General features: G+C 36.2%; 1 long non-coding RNA gene across 1 annotated transcript; it reads right to left on the bottom strand.

Annotated features, from left to right (window-relative positions):
• Positions 1 to 9,252: 9,252 nt before the first annotated feature.
• On the bottom strand, positions 9,253 to 11,360 carry LOC121049889. The gene is made up of 4 exons (XR_005801589.1): positions 11,117 to 11,360; positions 10,928 to 11,020; positions 10,005 to 10,047; positions 9,253 to 9,393 (listed from the first exon to the last, which is right to left on the bottom strand). It is a non-coding gene; the product is annotated as an uncharacterized LOC121049889 (long non-coding RNA).
• Positions 11,361 to 11,916: the final 556 nt, after the last annotated feature.

Genomic DNA, 11,916 nt, shown 5'->3' with positions numbered 1-11,916 from the left:
CTCATGTATTGCATGACAAAGTAGCCACACTCCTTGCTGTTCTATTGAAGAGGAATACCCTAAAAGCAGTGAATCCAACATAGCCAAAAAAGAATCCAAATTAATAATCATGGGAAGCTAATCCAAATGTGCCTCCAGAATCCAACATATATAGCAAATTTATTCATAATCCAACACAGCAAATTTCTAAACATTTCAGAATCCAACATGGCAAATATGTACGTACCGACAAATTTTTCCATAAAGGTAAACTTCGGCCTTTCCTTCCCTTGTGTGCATTATACATGGATATTGCACTAAAACAGAACACAAGCACACACTATCAGGTTTCAAGAAATAGCCATTGTACCCAACATGCATTATTCAAACTTGTATGACTAACTTACCTATCAAAAATGAAACCCATTCTCCAGTGGGTAACCGCCTCTTCATAGGATCCATAAAATAAACAGTTTCTTATGCAGAATCCACAACAGTCAGCACCCAATGTTTACTATATAACAATATAATAAGAGTAGCTCAACGGCCCATACGTATCACTACAAGCAAATCATTACATATATAACAGTAGCTAGCATTCAGTTATCGAATTACTTACTCTGAGTTATACGGCAGCATGAAATCTGTCAAGATTTTGCAAATATCAGCCTCTCCTTTATATGCTGGGACCTTTCCTGGCCTTTCTCACACCCAATTGCACCAATAATCACAAGGTCAACAAAAGCAACCATATCCAACATTTTATATTGATTGAGGACATCATAGAGGTGCCTAATTACAAGCATATACACCAATTTGAATTCAGCAACAGATTATTCACGCATACATAATTAATTTAAGATTTTCTAAGCAAATAGGAATATGAACAGATAAAGGTTCGAATATATTACAATTATTATGAGAATTTACGTACCTTCATAGGTGATCGACATTATGACAATCTCTTTTGGCCATGACACCTAACTCCCCATGGCCTGCCTAACAGTTTGTATTTCTTCACCCACAAGAAACGGAATATATATATATATATATATATATATATATATATATATATCATGTATATAGATATTATCCAGAGCAATGCCTCGCTCTGGAATTTCAGAGTGAGGTTAGGGTTTAGGGTCACTTTTCGGTCACATATCCACATCTCGACCGTTTAGTTTTTAGGTAATAATGTATAGATCATCTCTACAAAATTTCAGTCAAATTGATGGTCGTTAAGGCATTGATAACTGTCTTAAAACTAGTATGGTCCAGGTTGGACAGATTTAGTTCGTCTATTGGTTTGAACGAGTTAGATACCTTATAGATCATCAATTTGGCTGAAATTTTGCAGAGATGATCTATACATTAGTACTTAAAAACTGAACGGTCGAGATGTGGATATGAGATCGAAAAGTGACCCTAAATCCTAACCTCGCTCTGGATGGGATCTGATCATGTATATATGTAGTTCACAATCAATAAAACTATACTATGCAATAATATAGATAAAGGTTTAAGTAACTACCACCTTCTCTCCATCTAACTGTCCCTCAACTCCATGATCAGCCACCTGTATCTTTTCTTACTCACCCAACTTGCTTAGCTCATCCTTTTTATTGTAGTTGGGAACAGATTTTTCATCACACTCCTTCCTCTTTGAAACTTTGTTTTTACATCCCATTGCCCTTTCCTCAATTACATCTAAAGCTTTCCGAATTGATTTCTCATCCACAAGATTCATTACTTTGTCTTCCACTTGAGCACATCGAGCTTCATCAAATGTTGGACCTGCGGTTTGTGAACAACTGGCTTGCCCGGCTAGATCCATGTGGAATGTATTTCTCTAGTGTTGCCGGAGAACTAGCTACTTTCCCAACCACCCTTGCATCTAGCTTTGCTTCTATCTGTGCAAGTTTATCAACCCAAAATGCCCTCTCTTATTTAACTGCCTGCTGCTTTGCCTCTTCAATGATCTTATCTCTTTCCACGTACTTCTAGTATTTTTTGCACACTCATCCGAACCGTCTCATGCTTATTTCCTACACAACAAATAAAATTGGATTAACTACATTATAATTGGCTCAAGTATTAGCTTATTTCTAGTGTTTTGGATACAATTACATTCATAAAAATGCGTGTAATCAATTGTTCAAGTTTATTCAGATTAACAGCAGAAGTATTGTTTCCCTTTTGTAATTTACTCCCATACATATGTCTGTTTTCTTTGTTTCTTTGTCTCTGTCTACTTCTACTTCTTTACCATGCACCACCACTACCCTTCAAGAACTTACTTCTGCTCAACCCAAAGGTATATATATGTCTTTCTCTATCTCTTTTTCGTTTCTTTATTAAAGGGTAGTTTTACTTTGATGTGAGTCAGTAAAATTATGAATTGAAGCTTTGTGCTTATCTGTGTCAGATTGCTCTCTTTCTAGAACAGAACTGCAATTTAGAAGAGTGTCACGGGAAATGAGGAATAAATATGGGAAAAAAAAGTTACTGTATTTTGTTACTTTTATGAGACCCAAAATTGCATGCCTCTGCTGCTCTGCATGTTTATGTGATTTTGATAATGTGGTTTCTAAACCAATCCATTTTGACAGTTTACAAAGTGCTTGGAATTTGAATTTATTTCGTGCCGGACTCGGACCCAATTGTTCAGATACAGTTGAAATTTGTTTCTTGCATAGGTTTCTTATGCTGGGACATCTCATGAAATGTGGATGGTTGGCTTGACGATCATGTTTAGTTTCTATGCAGAGAAGTTCGAATCAACACCATTAAACATTTATGTGCTTGATAAATTAGTGCTGCAATGTATTGCAGTTTGTTTTGTTAATTCCCTCTCGCTTAGTTTGATATATTTCTTTGCTTCATTCAGCATATCGTTTCATGCATGTGTTAGTATATGTCATTTTTTTTCATTTATTAATTAATTGCTCTGTTGTTATCTTTGCGATCAATTCTTGATTTGGTGTCTTCATGAATACTTCTTTTTTCTTCCATTTTTCGTTCCAGGTGTACTGGCAATTGCTTTTTTCCTCTCTGTTCAAAGGTATTGAATCAGACCAGCTGTTTCCATCTCTTCTACAGGTTCACTTCATTCCATTTCATTCTATTAATTGGTTTGTTTGATTAGGTGGTTGTGGAAGAGCTATTGAGAGAATGAGTGTGTGGGAATGCTTGGATGGTTTCTGTGGTGTTATAAATTGGGTTTTTTGGCTTTGAGTATCTGAGAACTTGATTATGAATTTTTTTTTTTCATTTTGTTTTTGTGGTTTATGTTTGTTTTGAATTTGTGACTTTTTAATGTATTGGTGGCATGGTTTTCTGATTTAGTTTCTTGGCTATTTGGGATTTGTAGGGTTGCAGTTGGTGATGGCTTCCATTGCTGTGGTTGAAATCTGAGTTTTTGGTTTGGTTGAATGCATTGAGCATGTAAATTAATTGGATGTCAATTAAGTTGAATAAAAAAAAAAGACTCTTTAACCTGATAATTAAAACTTATGGGTTCCCTTTGAGTTGCATTTAATAGCACGACTTGATAGTAAGACACATTGATAAGTGATCTTTCTGGAAAGTGAAAACCATGTAAACAAACTAAGTCAATCATCTTTGAACAAATACTTTTACTGTCCAAGTTTTTGTTTTGTTTGGACATACCTCATGACATTTAGAAGTATTGGTTTTTTTATATGAGTCAATTTATGGCCAACATAATCCCTCTATACTCCCTCATTAACTTTTCATATTTCATCAAAAATGGGTCTAAATGATTTGCTTTGTCTATTTTTCTAGGGAAAGATCTAAGGCATGGATGAACAGTTGGCACGATGGAGTTCGATTCTATTAAGCATCCTAGACATTTCTGCCCCTGGATTGCATCAACAAGTAATGGAGCACCTATATTGGAAACAAGCACTCTTAGCTTTACAATGTCAAGAAGGGTAAGAGTATGTAAGAATAAAATCTGCTAAATTTTGATCATATAATTTTTAGCCTCCTTTCCAAAGCTTATGAGATCAAAATTTTCTGGATTATATAATGATATATTGAGATCAATACTTTGTAATTGTTCTTATGGCCCATAAAATTGCAAGGCAAGATAAGTTTGGGTCAGGTGGTTTGTTGCAAATCTAGGAGTTCATAAAGGGTTTTAAAAAAAAAATTGTGGCGTTTATGCATGGTTTTGAAGTCAAGGAATAAATTGACATTTGAACTGATAGTGGCTATATCCAGCTAGCATTGGTTCTATTGCTCATTCAGGAAAAAAATTAAAGAGATGATCACCAGATTTTTGGATTAATAGAAGATACAAGACCTTGATAATGCAAAAATGAAATTTAGCTAGCATATATAAGCTACTCTCAGTTTGGGGCTGCAATTGGGATTACATTATCTGGATGTTGGATATTATTGATTTTGCTCGAATTACACTTATCCAGTGGCTAGCTTTTCTTTTGGCCTTTATAATATCTATTAACTGTTTCATAATAACTTGCATTACCATGCTCATGCGAATAGTTCACAACCAATTCAGGGAAGTCTGATAGGAACGTCCCTGTTACCATATTTTGATTTGTGGCACAGAGACTGTTTAATGTTTACAAGACACATCGAAAATCTTTTTTTTATTTGTGTCAAAAAAGATGTTTAGGTGTCTCTTGCTGCAAATGCAGAGAGAAAGAAGCAATTTAATTCTTATAGGCTCATAGTTACGAGTTATGACTGTTAAGGAAAAACGTAATACTATTTAATTAATTGGGTTATACCTTTTAAGTCTCTTGTTTACTCCTTAAAAATTTAATATTATAGTATTAGTAGTCAGGCAGTTCTATGTTTAGAGAAAATGATAAAGTAATTGTAATGTGAGCCCCCGAAAATTTTGCTTAATTTTTATAAAGTAATTTTTCGCCAATAAGATTTTTTTTTGCAAGGTGATTTAAGTAAATGAATTAATTTCAGAAATTATTTTGGTCCCGAGATCACCTATCGGACCGGCAACCTAAGTTTGGGCCAAGATTCGCCCAATTGGGCTCAGGAAATTGACAAATTGAGTTTACGTCGGAAGTTCGAGAATTTCGTTTGTGACAATTACCGGTTAGTCGGTTACGACTTACGAGCCCAAAACATCAAAAGTAATTAGCTAGGAGAATTGGGGTAATTTGTTGCAAGGGCAAAACAGACATTTCACATGTGATAAGTTAAAATAGGTTAGGAGAACATTTTCTCCCTCACTCTCAGCCGCATCTCTCTCTCTCTCTCTCTCTCTCTCTCTCTCTCTCTCTCTCTCTCTGCCATCGCCGGAACGCGGCGTCCGACCACCATAAGACGTCACCACCACCACCAACCGATCCAACACCCAAAAATGACCAAAGCCCAAGAGAAATCGCTGCCATGCACCGCCTATAGCCACCACAAGTGACCACCACAGTCCTCGTCGCCTTGTCTAGCCGAAACTTCTATTTTCCGGCAGTCTCTTCAACACACAACCACAATCTCTTAGTCCAGCTGACATCGATCATTCTATTCCAGAAATTCCATCTCTGATCGACGCTGCACGCTCATTGTCGGAGCCCACGGCTCTGCATGTCTTTGCTTTCCAATCTCCAGTCAATCTTAGGTTACACGACTGTCATAGATGAAAATAGCACGCCTTCTTCTACCCAAAACTCCAAGGTTCAGACCTCTAACTCCGGCCAGGACCACCGCAGGTGCCACCGCCAGTGCGTGAGATACCCAGCGCTGCTGTGGGCGCAATCGGCTTACTCCTTTCATCTGGTAAGCTGGATTTCTCATCACCCTCTTCATTGTCAAGGCTCCATTTTTATTTGGATTGAGAACCCTAATTCTATCGAATTGGACAGTGTGAGATTTTCGAATCTGTGATTGGAAGCTTTGGAATAGAGAGAGAGCTATTGGGACAGTTTCGATTGATATCGAGGAAAGGTAAGGACCTCGAATCCTATTTTGGATATGAAATCTGTTGAGAGTTGAGTATTGATAATGTTTTGTCTGCTAGGGAGTCGAATGGTCAGTGATGTTGAACTGCTGCTACGACAAAATGATCTCTACTTTGAGGAAAGAAGAATGGTAAGGGCTCGGTTACTCTGATTTGTGAAATTGGTGGTGTTCTATTTCTAATTGTTGTAAATGGGTGATTGGAGTTATTTTGGTGGTTGAAGTTGTTAAAATCACCAGAAAGTTGTTTGTAGTCTCATGAATGGGAAAGTGTTAAAATGGTGATATTGATATGTTGTTGAATGGAATGGGTTAAATACGAAACTGTCCTTGGTTAATTTGATTAATGAAAGAGATTAGTATTGGATTGGTGATGAATAAGAGAAGTTTGCTCAAGACGGTAAACAATGACAATGTCTATAACTATCATTCCGGATACCACAAAAGAAGTGAGTTGGTTATTGTTAACGAAAATGTAAATTGCTCAAGTTCATAAAGAATGGTATCCGAAATGAAGTTATATTGGCTAATGATCATTGGGCCGAACTTAATAAGAAGTTCGTTTGAGTAAATGCTTTGACGATTAAAAGGGAATTAAGGAAGCTAAGGTATATCAAGAAAATAGAAAGGTCTAATGAGTTGACCTAAAATTCAATTACGGATCATTGCTTTGCTAAATTATCCATGTCCCTAAAATTGAGATAAATTTATTTAATGGAATGTTCGAGAATGGAAATTGTCAATTGTTTTCTTAAAGTAAAAGGTTAAAGAAATGAAGGTGAAAGTGTCAAGTATAATTACCATATCCCGAATGATTCAAATGCTACATCAATCATTTGGATTGTTTGGGAATGGATAATAGGTTTTATCTATTAAAGGGGAATTCGTTAGACTTCAAAGAAATTAAATCAAATTTTTGGTTGTTCGGTTATTACGCTATGATCATGTGAGGTTACTCATTAGTCTAAATTTATTTCAAAGGACTCGAGCGTGTGCACAAGGAATTGGACGAAGTATCCAAAGTCGGAAACGAAACTAAGTTTGGGCGAGCACTCCAATTTTAGGTAGGGTGAGCTGTCCCTTCCTTGTTAGAGGCTTTTCTATATGAGGAATGCTCTAGTATGATAGTATGTTGCCTGCAAGTACGTTTTTGGTTATTCATTAGTCGATGCCTGGTGGTTCCTGTGTTTTCATAACTGATAATTGCTAATTGCGAAAATCGAGGCTAGACTTGCATGTTGAGATACTGTACCCATTGTTTGTTTGTACTTGTGACCTGAAAGTGAATGGGACCTAGACGCGTAGATTCCTAGGGATCCCACGGTGTCGATAACCGTGAACCTTTGGAGGGGGCTGTGCTCCTATGTTTGTCGAGGAAGGGTGAGTACCGACAGTGAACTAGTCATAGGAGACTCAGGGCCAAGAAATGGACACTTTCGCTACTTGTAGTCACAAGGACTACAAAGTAGTTGGCCGGTTCTCGAAGGATGACGAACTAGGTCGGTCACCGATTTGTTTGAGTTTAGCTGGCAGGTAAGTATCTCGGAGCTCCAAGTTGTGTGAAGCATACTGCATACGTTTTATAAAAGAAAACAGATGTTTGTGATTGCCCCTTTTAAAATATTTTCGATAAATATGCACAATATTATGTAGTAAATATTTTTAAGTATATTATCTTTCAAACCTAGCATGGTTGGGTCGGCCCCTATTGGGCATGCGAGGACGAAAACTCACCCCTACAATAGTGTGCAGGTTTCGAGCATGTGGTCGGGGAGCGTACAGGGGAGGCACATGGCCCGGCTTGGCATATTTCTCTTTACTTTATTAAATTAAGATCTTAGTCTCTTACCGGATTTTGAAGAAACTCGTTTATTTACTTTTTATTTATTTATTTGTTTTCCACTCACTTATTTACAAAATTTCGGGAGACCCGTAACCCTGGGGCGCGTCTCTCATTCTTGTATTTACTAGTGATTTGTTATTTTCCAAATTGGGCTCCTATTGTAAGCATTAATCCTTTAGCCCACTTTAAATTCCGCTTTTGAAAAATGTTGTTCGGTTGCTAGAATGATTTGTCCAAGAAAGTGTTTTGTAAACCAACAGTCTGAACCCAAAAGGCCTTACGATTTCGGGCTGATGAGTTATCGGGATGTCATTCGTGACCTGTTGGTTTCTCATTGGCTCAGGGTTGCGGCGCTGTGGGACCCCTCTTTCGGGTCACCACATGTAAAGTCAAGTTATATACTATTTTCATGTATGAATAATTGAATAGTTATGCACCATGCTTCCAGATGCCTAAGTGTTATGCTTGAAACCTGAGTTTTTGGATGCTTGAGATTTTTGTTTTCTACCCTTCATTTTATGCACTTAACAAATTTTGCTATATTTTCTTCCTTTTCTAGAGCTGTCTCCTAAAGCTTGGAAATGATATGTATAAGTGTCGAGCCAGAAGCTTGAGGTCAAAGCATCAGAGGATTCAAGTGATAATTTGGAGCTAGTTGCTCCTCTTCAGTACAGATAGCTTAAAAGACAGCTTGAAGGAAGCTGAAGATAAGTTAATTATTGCCAATTCTGAGGCCTTTACTCTGAGCGAAAAGGTGAGTTTGCTTGAAGATGAGATAAGTGAAATGGGAAATATTATTACAAATCTGAAATAGAAAGAATCAAAAGCTGAAGATAGGGCAGAAGCCAAATGCAATTTATTAACAGAGACCAGCATTGAACTTAATGAAGAGCTCAGACTTCTTGAGATGCAGTTAACAGTATCTGACATGAGGTTGCAATATGCAGTAGCAACTTCCATATGGGGTGTCATGATTGTTGTTGTTGTGCTAGAGTTCACTATAGGTCAGTTAATAATTATTTTTTCCTAATTGAGAATAAATTGTTCAATTGAGATATGATCATGAACATAGCTTATATATTTTGTTAAGGTTTTAATGTTGTCTGAAAATTTGTAGGGGCAACTTATGCAAAGGACTCAACAGAGGATTGGAAAACTGTTATCTGGATCGTTGGCATTTTTCATTGAGTACATTGCAATTGAATATGGTCACATATGTCAAGCAGCTTTCATTGGAGCTGCAATTTTCTTGATCGGTAAGCTCATTTTTGTTAATAACATTTCCTAATGCATACTAAATAAAAATGTCACATCCCAAATTTTTTTTTTCTTTTTGAGATGCAACTCATACTCCAATCATGGAAATACATTTCCGAAATCGAAATATGAATAATTGAAAAAAAAAACGACACTAGACAAGTTTCCGAAATTGAAATACAACATTTATTACAAGAGGGGTTTACACCAACAGTTACAACAAAAAGACAACTATATTCCAAGTTCCTGCCTAGGAACCCAGGCATGATTAGCAATAACACACATGCATATCACATTATTAAAAACACCCTTGCAGTAAAATAACTTCAAATTCATTTACTTGTCACCTGCAAAATGATAAAAAGGGGTGAGCATACATTGCCCAGTAGGAGAAATAAACCTCTTTGAAAATCATAGTTAGAATAGCAATAATGAATGGATGCAACTACTATCTATTCCCGATAATCCACATTGCAAAAGAAACCAAGCCTACATGTCCCAGACCATGTATTTTACCACGAAGGTGACTCAGAGTATTCAACAATGTGAACTAACCCCCACCCAAAATCAATCCCCCTAACCCTCTTTTGCTAGTCATCTTGTCCATTCCCCTTTCCCCAGTCCCGAATTACCCTTTCAATATCCTATACTAAGTGCACATTAACAAGTGGGCATACCTGGGATCTGGTACCTGCTGAGGTTATAGACTCACTACGCAAAAGATAAACCAACATGCTTATTCCAATAGCATATTCACATTACCATCACCACCCTTATACTTCATGTCTTATTGATGCATCAAATACTTTGAATATATAAGTGTATTCACTATTCAGCCATACCAAACAAGCAGAAATAGAGAACATAAATGCATACAATCATGTAAACAACCATCCAATGCAATCATGTAAACAACCATCCAATGCAAACATAGAGGCTCCCCAAGTTTTTCCCCTACCTCGATCGATTTTCACGTGAAGTATCCGGATGAAAACAAGTTCCTATTTGAAAGAATAAAATTCATTAGTTCCACACACAGAGAATTATAGCAAAACTCAGCTAAAATACTTTGAAAATCTAAGCAGTGAGTTATTTTGACCAAACAGGTTTTTACTCGACAAACTGAAATACTGCAGTTTTCTGACCCAGTCACCTTAACGTTAAAAACTGTACAAATCCGTTTAAAATATGTTTTCATGGTCTTCTAACAATTTGTAGCTGACATCATAAAGAAACTCTCGGAATTTGAATCACCTGAAATTTTTTTTCCTAGAATTAGTTATGAATTTTTAAAGTTCAGTTACAGTCCCACGTTTTTCTGCAGAAACTGCTACTGCGTGCTAACCTCTTTTGTTTTAATGAATTTGTGTAAAACTTTCAATATTGAAAATAGACATTCTAAAGTGTCAAGGAAAAGAAACCACACTTTCAACAAGGCTTTAAAGGATGAGTGAAGGCTTTCTAAATTCAACTTTAAAACTGCATATGTTTCCTACTTGGTTCTTGACTCTTCTCAAGTAAGATTCTATTAATCTATGTCTTCCAAAAACTCTAATGACTAAAGGAAACAACAAACCAGATACAAAGTGATTTCAAATTCTAATTTGGATAAATTCAAAGACAAAAGGTATAAACTATTTTTCAGAAAACTAGTGAAATCAAATAGAAGATGAGAAAATAATTAGTTCTAGCTGTTCCAGTAACAACAGCTTTATTCCTAACTGAACTTCATCTCTATTGCAACTTATTCTATCATCATGAATCCCCAGGTCTTATAATAGCCTATGAATATTTAAAGCATAAACATAACCCAATTTCCAAATTGCATTAACCATTAGAACCAACAAAGAACTTATCAAATCAAAAATAAAAGAATCACACCTGACTTTTTACTCCTCCACTTCCAAGATACCAAAACTCTCTTTCTCTCTCTCTCTCTCCCTTGTTTGTCTATGTATCTAGCAACTCAAGAAACTGTATGGAAAGCATAGATGGTTCAGCCTATTTATAGTGTCTGGTAAGGAGGTGAAAACGTAGAAAGCAAGATAGATATTCTAATTGAAATCTTACCCATTAAGATACTAGACTTGCCACCTCCAGATTTCTAGAGTTCCAGCTCCTGATTCTAGGGTTCCAGCCCTAGCTTCATAGCTTTGGGGAATCACCAAGTTTGAACCTTGATTTCCAAGGCTGTTGACACCTCCTACTTGCCCATGGTGGAGACTATGACCTTTGTACTTTCCTAAGGCGGTGGCTGGTGTATCAGATGGAGGAGAATCTGGGGGTGAGGAAGGCGATGAAGAAAAGGGACAAGGCTTTGAGTTTAGACGTTGTTTGATCTAGTTTTGTCGTGGAATTCTTTCTATAAGCTCTTAAGCCACTTGGGTTAGAGTTTTGGGCCAAATACTTTGGGCTACACTCTATTTACTTAAACCCAAACAAATAAAAATAATCTCTACACTATATATATATATATATATATATATAAACAATATTTAAACAAATACTTTAACACAATAATGAAAACTAAACTTATTTTTTTTTCCAGAAAATGTTAAAAATTTTAGGTCGTCACAAAAAACCAACTAAAGCTATTGATGTAATTTCAAATATGATCATTTAGTAATGCATCGGTTTTTTATGCATTAAATTTTGTGTCACGTCCCGAATTTTGAATAAAGAAATTCGAAATCAGAAACGCGATAACTTTACCAATTGCCCGAAATATATAAAAACTTTTTCAATTTAATCTGAGCAACAACATAACCAAAAACATGATGTCAATAAAGACTCAACCACTCAAGTCGAATATTTCATCAATAAGTGTTTACAAAACTCGAGAGAAATGAAATACAAATGTAAACGCTAGC

Source organism: Rosa chinensis, chromosome 1 (assembly GCF_002994745.2).
Source record: "Rosa chinensis cultivar Old Blush chromosome 1, RchiOBHm-V2, whole genome shotgun sequence".
NCBI classification, from domain to species: Eukaryota; Viridiplantae; Streptophyta; class Magnoliopsida; order Rosales; family Rosaceae; genus Rosa; species Rosa chinensis.
This window is presented reverse-complemented; position numbering and strand designations above follow the sequence as displayed.